The sequence below is a fragment of the Cnephaeus nilssonii genome (genome assembly GCF_951640355.1).
Source record: "Cnephaeus nilssonii genome assembly, chromosome: 22".
NCBI classification, from domain to species: Eukaryota; Metazoa; Chordata; class Mammalia; order Chiroptera; family Vespertilionidae; genus Cnephaeus; species Cnephaeus nilssonii.
The window spans coordinates 15,546,857-15,556,959 of record NC_137093.1 but is presented as its reverse complement, the minus strand read 5'-3'; the positions used below and the strand labels follow the sequence as shown (position 1 = coordinate 15,556,959).

The window sequence follows — 10,103 nt, the reverse complement described above, 5'->3', positions numbered from 1 at the left end:
GTGGAGCTGAACACCTGGCTCAGGTCTCTCCTTTGCTGGTGCTCTGGGTGGGCCTGCCCAGCCGCTTCTCTCCCATGAGCCTCTGGGCCCGCCTGCCCCTGAATAATGATGTTCCACCCAGGAATGTCTTACAAGTACTTCAATCTGTCTTTTTTTTTTTTTTTTAATATTTTTATTGATTTCAGAGAGGAAGAGAGAGATAGAAACATCTATGATGAGAGAGAATCATTGATCAGCTGCCTCCTGCACGCCCCCACTGGGGATCGAGGTTGCAAACCTAGGCATGTGCCCTGAACGGGAACTGAACCTTGACCTCCTGGTTCGTAGGTCAACGCTCAACCACTGAGCCACGCCAGCCAGGCCAGTACTGCAATCTTGACAGGCCAGGATGCTTGGTGCAAGGGCGGGGGTCAGAGTGGACCTGGTGCAGCAAGGACCCCTGTTTGCATTTGGTGCATTCTGAAACAATATTTATGCACTAGAAGTCATTTTCCCCTTCAGGTCCCCAAATTGGCCTTGGGGCCCAGGCAGTCTGCTGGCAGCTGGCCAAAGCCTTATCGTATTTCCAGGCTCCAAACAAACAGGAAACGGGCTTGAATGGTTAGCTCTCAGGTGGAACTTCCTGAGACTCAGTAATCAGAAATGCATGCGCCCACCGCAGTGGAGAGGGAAGGAGGAGAGCTGGTCTGTGCCCTGGAGGAGCTCGGGTGTAAGGAGTAGGTGGGAGAGGTACTGACATGAGCAGGAGAACCAACCGGACAGAACCGACGTGCAAAGGTAAGTGCATTGGCAAAAACGAGCAGGTAAGCCTTTTATGTTCAGGAAGCTGGAGAGGAGAACACATGGGAACGAGTAGACTGGGGAGAGTCTCATGGCGTCACTCCCAGCAGCTCTGGGGAGAAAAGAAGCTAAGAGAAGGCCTAGGGTTGCTGTGGAAATGGAGCTGGGGGGCGGGGGCGGGGTGCAGATTTGAGCTTGGGGGACAGCTGGGCTCAGGACACAGGCAGTAGGACGTGTCTTGCTGAAGTGGAGGGTTCAGACTAGTGCACGTTGCACAAGGCGTCTGTGCAAATGGCTTGACTGGGGGAGGACCGTTAGGAGACTCCTGTTGGCGCCATTACAGACCGAGAGAGGTGACTTTCAGGCCACAAAGGTTTCTGAGACTGAGCTGGAGTCCTGCCTCGAGACCCAGGCACACTCGATCCGAGGGTCCCTTCCAGCCTGGCATCTGGGGGTGTGATCAGATGCAGAACTGGACGGATGGTCTTTGCTGAGGAATCTGTGCTGATACCCAAGGAGCAGGAAGCAGCTGAGATGCCTCCAGCTAATGCTGCAACCCGAATACCCTCTGAAAGCAGGCTCCGCCAGAACCTGACAGGATCGGCATTGTTCGGTGGACAGCTGGGAGCAGCTGCAGCGCCCCTGGTCCCCCCAGCACAGGCTCACAGACATCCGGTGAGATCAGGGAAGTGCCGGCCTGTCTGGGGTGGTATCAGGGTTGGGCAATAATCGCTGGTCAATGAGAATCAAGCTCAGAGGCCTTTAGCAGCTTATATTCTTACCTAAAAGAGATCACAAGGACCTGGTGTGGAAGGAGCCAGGAATGGGGGAAGCATTGGGGTGGAATTGGGGTACAGCGTCCTGCTCTCATCTTTGGAGGAACTAGCTAAGTGATCCCCACTCCCAGCCCACGCTCCTGATGGCATTAACGTGCAACAGGCCAAGTCATTTTCCTAATAATTATGGAAACTGCTTCTCCCCCTCCGTCCCCTTCACCAAGAGGGAGCCCAACAGGAACCGAATCAAAGAATCACATCATTTTAGAGGCAGGCGTGACCTCAAATATCATCCAATTTATCACTTTCGCATTATAATGCCTAGAAAAGTGAGGTAACCTACTCTTTGGTGGCAGAACCTAAACCCCGGATCTCTTGTCTTGAGGGCCAGTGGCCAGTCCTTGGCTTCTCTGGATGAAGCCACTCAATCTGGCTCTCGGAGGCTGGTCTGGGTGAAGTCCAAGGTGAAAGGGGCAGGAATGGGACAGTATAGAGCGCACATTTCAACACAAAGTGATCACCATCCACTTAAGATGCAAAGCTAGAGGCGCACGAGCTTTGCCGTCCTGGGGGAGTGAGCAGTGGTGGGAAGAGTATGGGGCCATGAGTCGCAGACCTTGGTTTAGGTTCCTGTTCTACCACTTGCTCACCAAGTCACTGGGGAAACATGAGGGTCTCTCAGCCACAATGTATTCATCTGTCAGACGGGGCTACACGTCCTGGAGGATTCCTGTGAGAAGTCGCACATGGAGAAGTCCTTTGCACACAGGAACGGGCCCGACCCCTGCTAGGTGTGACTGTGTTTCTGGGGTTTATCCAGGCCTAGGCGGTTGAGTGTGGAGGCTGGAGTGGTGATGGCTGGGATTCTCCCACGTCTCGGAGGTTCTCCGTAGAAGAGGGAAACCCATAATTGGCAAGAGTTTCAACTTCGTCTTAGACACATTCAGATTCAGCAACAGGAGCCGAATCACGTGGGGGCAAGACCCAAGGCCAGGCTGGAAGTTGGGCCAGGCAGTGAGGAGCCTTCCCAGCCTCAGTTTCTGCCCCCAGAGTCCTGGCCTTCCCTGAGGGGGCGCCCCCTGCAGAGGGAGTCAAGGCTGGTACCTCTCAATCTGAATGGATTCCTCTCGGCTGTCTGGGGGTGAGGGGTGGACTCAGGAGAAGAGGCGAGGCAAAGGGGGCCACCAGCTACGAGGCCCGTGTGCTTTGGCCACGGCCACTTGGACAAAGGGACCCACGGCATTCTCTCTAGCGGGCTCAGCGGCACTGCCCTCCTGACTTTTGGTACCAGCCTTGGGTGAGACGTTCCAGCCCAGGCATTCAACTAGGGGAGCAGCACGGGGTACACAGAAAGGGAAGGGTTTGGAGAAGGGAGGCCTCTGCTGTGATGGAGCCCAGAGCCGGGGCTTCTCATAGGTAAAAGCCCTGCTGTGCAGGCTGAGGTCATTGCTGGCACAGGCTCCCACTCGCTGCAGACGCCGGCAGGTCTGTTTTAATATCTGCAGCAGCCACATTCCTGAGCAGGGTGGAGACGAGACTTTCTGGACAAGACTGCTTTCCATCAGAATTTATTCCAATGCACCCGGGTCAGCTCTCTGAGAGAGAGCTGGATTTCTTTTTGTCAAGGAAGAAAATAAAATTCAGTGAGAATGACTCAAGGCAGGAACCAGAAGCAGAGCAAGGTCCTGAGGGCTGGAGAAGGGAGGAGGGACTTGGGGTTCTAAGCGAGGGAGAGAAAGGGACAAAAGATACAGGCGGTGGGGGCTGAGCTGAGAAACAGCCCTCCTTTGGGCTCCAGCCCAGCCCAGCCATTCTCAGACCTTGTCATCCAGCCATCCCCGCGACTCGCAGTTGACCTCTGCTCTGGGCCAAGCGCTGTGCTAGGAAGACAAAGCAGTTGTATTAGTCGTCTCTTTCTGGGTAACAAATTACCATACGACTTAGTGGCTTAAAACAACACATGCTTATGATCTCATGGTTTCTGGGGGCCGGGAGTCTGGGTGCAGCTTGGCCCGGGCCCCTGCTCACGGTCTCCCAGGCTGTAATCAGGGTCTGACCAAGGCTGGGCCTTAGCTAAAGCTCCATTGGGAACAATCTCCTTCCAAGCTCACATGGTACTTAGCCGAACTCAGGCCCACGCGGGCCGCTGGACCGCCGGCCTCCCTTCCCAGCTGGCTGGGAGCCGGAGGCTGCCCTCAGCTCCTCGCCACGTGGCCTCTCCTCCGTGGCAGCTTTCTCATCCAAGTGTGCAAGCGGAGAGGCCACAGAGAGGTCAGCTGGCGGGTCGGAAGTCACCACAGTGTAATATAGTGAGAGGAGCAACATCTCAGCACTTTGCCATGTTCTGTTGAGTAGAAGCAAGGCACGGATCCCGCCCACACTCACGGGAAGGGCGTCGCACGGGGCTTGAATAGCGGGACACAGGGACGGTCAGGGACCCTCTTGGGGTCGGCCTGAGGCAGGGTCAGATTGTCTCCGGCCCTCAGGTGACTCACCGTCAACAATGATAGAAAAGAATGGCAACGACAGAAAGCGAATGCTAACAGTGCTGGCAAGAATGGCGCTAGGGTTTTATTAATACACACTTTTGTTTTTTTATCTCTATTAAGTAGGTACCATCACTGTCTTCTTTTTTAGGTGAGGAGAGAAATCATAGTAGTGAGTGATCGATGAATGTTTTTTAAAATATATTTTTATTGATTTCAGAGAGGAAGGGAGAGGGGGAGAGAGAGATAGAAACATCAATGATGAGAGAGAATCATTGATTTGCTGCCTTCTTCGCTCCCGTCACTGGGGATAGAGCCTGCAACCCGGGCATGTGCCCTGACCGGGAATCGAACGGTGACCTCCTGGTTCATAGGTTGACACTCCGACTGGGCGATCTATGAGGTTTTGAACTTGAATTTGCCAGACTGCAGAGGCTTTGCTCTTACTCCCTTCATTATAAGTGCCTCCCAGATAAATGGTCATATACCACGGAACATGCTAGAACATAATGGTCCCTCTGAGGGCACTGGGAGGGCTTCTCAGAGGTGGTGACCGGAAGGAGCATTGCACATAAGAGCAGCAGGACCCCCGGGGGAGTCCGGAGAACAGAAGAGACACGATCCTTTGCTCTTAAGGAGCCCTCGGGGCTCAAGCGGGAACCGGGCCCGGGAGCAGGCTCCGGGCACTTGCTCGCACGGCAGCAAGTGCACACTGAACAGCTGTTTGAAAGCGCTCCGAAGAGACGTTGGAGGCCAGTGGCTGTTTAGATTAGTTTTCTAATTGGCTGAGTGTTAGCAAAGCCTCTGTGTATACAAGGGGAATAATTAATCTTGTCTATTTGTATATCCACTCATGTTCTGTCATTCCCGGATCTTCTCAGCTGTCCGCCTCTTACTGTTGGTTTCAGGCCCAGACAGGATTTAAGTGGATGGGACTCTTTCTATGTGCCCCCCAGCCCGGGGGCGGGCGGGGGGGGACACAGCCGGAGGATAGCAACCAGGAGGAAAATGATTCCAACAGTGCCCACCCCATCCCCACCCTCATCACTTCCCATCTTCCTTGGCGTCACGTCCCTCACCCAAACTCCACTAGAAGTGCCCATCTTACCTCGGCACACATTTCAGTCATCAGGAAGTGGCCTTACACATGTTGCCTCATAGGTCCAGCACTGTCTTGCACTGTCCGTCAGTCTGACCCACCCACACAGCACATTCTCAGACAAGCTCCCCTTTGCTGACTCCGTCCATCTATCCACATGCTTCTGTCTACCCTTCAGGGCCCTTCCGTTCTTGCGTGTCCCCCACGAACCCATCTTCCTAGTGACTCCAGTAGAGGCTCAGGCAGTGATGCCACCAGGTTCCCCGACTCCCCGAAACACCCCAAGTTTGTTGGTTCCCTCTCGAATCAGACTCTAGGCACCTTGAGGTCAGGCACCGAGACATCAACTTCTCCCGCCAGACTCCTAACCCAGGTACAAAGCAGATGTGTCTGCCTTGATTGAGAATGAACAAGGGAACGACACAGATAAGGCTGGGAGGACGTCTCAGGACAGGAAGGTCCTCTCTCAATTGCAGAACCAGCCACCCTGACTGGGGGGGGCTCTTGCCTGCGTCCCTCCCGGCCACTTCCTTCCCCGGAACCCTACCTAAGGCCTCTAGGTGTCTGTTAACGATCTTCTTTCCTTTGTGACCTAAGTGTGGTCAGATTTCCTCCTGGTAATTGTTGCAAGCTCCGCCACTCAGACATGCACTTGACATAACGGTCCCTTAATATAGCGGTCCCTTACATTTGCGGGTGGGGGGGTCAGGGGAGCAGGAGTTCTGTATACACGGTCACGCTCACGACAAACGCTTGGCAGGGAGAAGATCCCCACTTCAAAATGCTCAACGAATGGGACAGACTTGGGATTTGCTTTTGGGGATTCCCGTTCAGAGAATTATGAAAAGATGACGATGCAAATGAGATAAACAGGAAGTTAGAGAGGTGTTGGCGTTTCATTCTCTACCAATCTTAGATACAACTACAGCTGCTATTCCTTTAAACCCCTTTATGTGCCAGACTCGTCACAAAAAGGATCATCGTTAGTCTTCAAAACAGTTCTACGGAGAAGCATGAGGATTCTCCCTGTTGGAGACCGTGGCTCCTAGAGATTAGGTAGGTCGTTTAAGATGACACAGTAAGTACCAGGGCCAGGATGTGAAGCCCAGGCTGCCCGACCCCCAAAACCTTTGCCCTTGACCTCCGCGGCCAGCGGATGGCCTCACATCACAGTTTGTTGTTGAGAGGGACTCAATAGAAACGCCGGCTCCTCCTCTCCGGCTGGGACTTGTGCTAAGAGGGAGAGAGGAGCTCAAGGCCGAGGTTCCTCCTCCTTTTCCAGGAAGCGCTCGGGGGTCTGGGATCCTTCCCAGGCGAGCGCAGCCCTCTCCTTTGCAACGTTGCAGAAGTGGGCAGCTGGCAGGAGCGCTGCATTTTTGAGGCCCCAGGCTGCCTTTTTATCTCAGGGAGCTGTGATTTACGTGCCTCTGTCTTATCTCGGCCCAGGCCCTGGTGATGGATTTCACCTTCGGCATTTGGAGTGGTTGCTCCGTGCCAAGAGCACTCCCCCTCGAAAGACAGATGGGCAAGGAGACAGCCCGGGGCTCCGCGCTCTTGGATCCACCCTTCACCTCTTGCCTCCCCCAGCTCAGGTGGAGAGAGGAGGACTCCTGCTGTGCTGTCTGCTTGCAGAGGGCAAGGTGGCCCTCTCAGCTCATCCGGATAACACTGCCTTTCCCCAGGTCTGGCCTTACTTGAGATGTGTTGGGGGAGCAGGAGGAGGAAAAATAATAGTAATATTCACGTAGTACTGTCCTCTTTGCTATGAACGTTCGTGTGTGTGTGTGTGTGTGTGTGTGTGTTCAGGTTTCATCTCGCAACAGCTAAATAAAACAGCTTTTGTATTCCCTTTCTACAGATGAGGAGACTGAGGCTCAGCAGGGCGAGGGTCACAAAGACCAGTGAAGAGTTGGGTGTCTGCCTGGTGTCTTCTGACCTCAAGTCCTGTTATTTTTCATGTGGCATCAAGGAGGAGAGTTTTATCTTTTGGAAATACAGATCTCCCCCGATCCCTCCATTTTTACTTCTTTAAAACAGAGTTGCAGCTCAGATCAGGCCGGATTCTTGTGCAGCGGAGAGCTCCAAGAGAGGGGCGTGGCCCGCAGGAGAGGGTGGGGAGCCAAGGTTGAGTTAGGTAGACCTGAGGTGGAAAGTCACATTTAGAAGGGAGAAGGTGGGGCGTCAACCCCCTTCTCGTGCAAAGGGAATCAACCGTGAAACAATTTCTCAACAACCAAGCACTGGAACGGTCCAGTGGGCAGCGTCCATGGCTGACACATGCTCACACAAGACCAGAACTCAGGAGAAAGGGAGGCGACTAGCATTTACTGGGGTTCCCTGGGTGCCGGGCATGCGGCTAGCAAATGTACTGATTTGATTTGCATAACAGTCTTATAAGGTGGACTTCACCATCTACAGTTCAGAGGAGGCTAAACTCAGAAAGATTAGATCATCTGCGTATGGTCTCCTCGCCGGTAAGCTGTAGAACTCTAATTCAAATCCAGGTTCTACCCTACATCTGTCAGTAAACTAGAAACCTCTCTTTCTCATGTATCCTGGAGTGTGGCCATCTCCCCACCAGGCTTAATTTGCACTGTTAAACTGTTAAGTCTTCCTTGGTAATTTAGCACATTCAGACAGTTATGGTTAGATTCTGATGTTCTAAACCTCACAAAAATAGCAAAGGAATGAGTGAAGAAAAAAGGGAAGACAAGAGAGTTTTCTAGAAATATAAACTCAAGGTTCAGATGCTCTTTCCGTCCTCATTGGTAGGACAGCTGTTGTGACGCCTTATTCATCCCCAGAGCCCCAGCATTTCATCTCAGCCCTTGGTACGCCATACGCGTCTATGCTAGTAGACGCAAGCGGCAGACCTTTCCCACACGCCACACGCGTCTATAGCCGCAAACCTCGAATAGCAACTCTGGTCACCCAATATTAAAATCAGACTTGTTAGTGACATCTCTGGGTTTGTAAAGAAAATTAATGGTAACTTAAATTCGTAAATAGTCCAGCGCATATGGAAGAAATGAGGATGGTTTCCGTTTTGGACGCGTGGCAGGTAACTGGACTCAAGATTCTCTTGCTAGCTCCCTTCCCACCACCATTCCTTTGAGGTCAAGGAGTGGAGGCCTGCCAGCTACTGCCATCGACACAAAGCCTCATCGCCTCTGCCTGTCGCTATCCCCTCTCCGTCCTTGCTGTGGGGTCAAGAAGTGGGTCATTCATTCCTTCCTTCGTGGTGAGCTGGATATCACAGGGAGACATCCTCTCCAAGGAGAAGGTCAGGTGACTCCTGGGAAACGCCAAGGAGAAGGCAAGGCCACGTGGCACCGAGTGAGAGGTCTTCTCCTCGTCGTCACTTAGACCTTGTTCAGAACGTCATTCAGGACTCGGCAGGAGGCTTGACTCTAACGGTCATTTCTTGAGATTCTGCCATCTGGATGGTGCGCGTCCCCTTTACACTATCCTGACCATAAGGGCCACAGCTAGGGAACATAACCCAAAGACTGGCAGGGGAAGGCCTTTGGTGGGGAAGTGGAGAGCGTTCATGCCAGGAGTCCTAATGCTGCCGGGCCGGCGTGGCTCAGTGGCTGAGCGTCAACCTATGAACCAGGAGGTCACAGTTCCATTCCCAGTCAGGGCACATGCCCAGGCTCAATCCCCAGGGTGGGGCGTGCAGGAGGCAGCCGATCAATGATTCTCTCTCATCATGGATGTTTCTATCTCCCTCTCCCTTCCTCTCTGAAATCAATAAAATTTTTATATATAAAGAGTTCTGATGCTGCCTCTACAAGGCCCATTTTCAACATCTCGAGCAAGTCACCTCCTCTGCCAGGGCTTCTGTTTGCTGAACTAGTTGCTGGATCATCCTGAAGGTCCCCTTATTTCCTGAACGTTCCCGTGTTGCCTCAGGGCCAACCTCATGGTTCTTAGAAGAGACCTCCCACCTGCACAGGCGTGTGGCCTGCAGGAGCAAGCCTGGAGCCCGGGGTCTGGTCCATGTGCGTCTGAGGTCTCAGATCGCCCCGGCACCCTGGCAGAAGGGGGCAGTCTGAGTCCCAGCGTTGACTGTGAACTGTAGCCTGAATGTTTGCGGCTGGGGCCCGGCGGGGGCTCCGTGGACGTCAGGGAGCGCCAGGCGCCCATGTGAGTGAGTGTGTGTAAGCGTGCAGTGTGTGAGTGTTTATTTATCCTAGGGGCAGTTGCTAAGTCGGGGGTGTTTGCCAGCAGAGAGCTGCCTGAGTGCTGTGTTTGTTTACTTAGCAGAGTGCAGGGAGGGACAAGGGCTAGACAAGTGCAGACTACATAGCGTTGGTTAGTCACGGGGCCCCTTTGAATGGCCCCATTCTACGGGTTCTGCTGGATCTAGGGAGCCCCCTCGGGAACACAGGCTCTGTTTGCCTTCCTCACCAGGGACTCTATTTCTGCCTCCCCTCCCGGCCGTGATAGAATTGCTGTTCCCCACGGGGGCTGCTGGCCTCCTTCCCTTCATGCTGGGGGTCTCCTGGCTGCAGGGCCTTGAGAGAAGGTAGAGGAGAAAAAGAGGGGACAGTGGTCAAACGAAAGAACAATGGACTTGAGTCTGGGCTCTACTGACCAGTAACTGCAAGGCCTCTGGCAGGTCCCTGAGCCTCCCCGGGCCTCATCTGGTTCTTCATCTCTAGAATGAGGGGACCTGAGAGTCCCCTGCAGCTGTAGAGACGTTTCTTCCAAGAAGACTTGGAGAGCCCTGGCCCGCGTGGCTCAGTGGTTTGAGCATCAGCCCACATACCCAAGGGTCTCGGGTTCAATTCCCAGTCAAGGGTTGGGTTGCAGGTACCCCCACCCTGGTCAGGGCTCGTGTGGGAGGCAACGAGTTGATGTTTCTCTCTCTCCCCTCTCCCCTCCCTTCCACAGTCTCTAAAATCAATGGAAAAAATATCCCCCGGTGAGGATTAACAAAACAAACAAACAAACAAA

At 53.5% G+C, this 10,103-nt stretch overlaps 1 long non-coding RNA gene across 2 annotated transcripts; it reads left to right on the top strand.

Moving 5' to 3' along the window:
- The first annotated feature begins 647 nt into the window (after nt 1-647).
- LOC307094154 lies at nt 648-8,866 on the top strand. Of its 2 annotated transcripts, none has more exons than XR_013813041.1 (4): nt 648-777; nt 1,297-6,197; nt 6,588-6,823; nt 7,000-8,866. It is a non-coding gene; the product is annotated as an uncharacterized lncRNA (long non-coding RNA). The 2 variants fall into 2 exon arrangements; XR_013813042.1 differs by having other exon boundaries at nt 681-777; nt 1,359-6,197.
- The last annotated feature ends 1,237 nt before the right edge of the window (nt 8,867-10,103 follow it).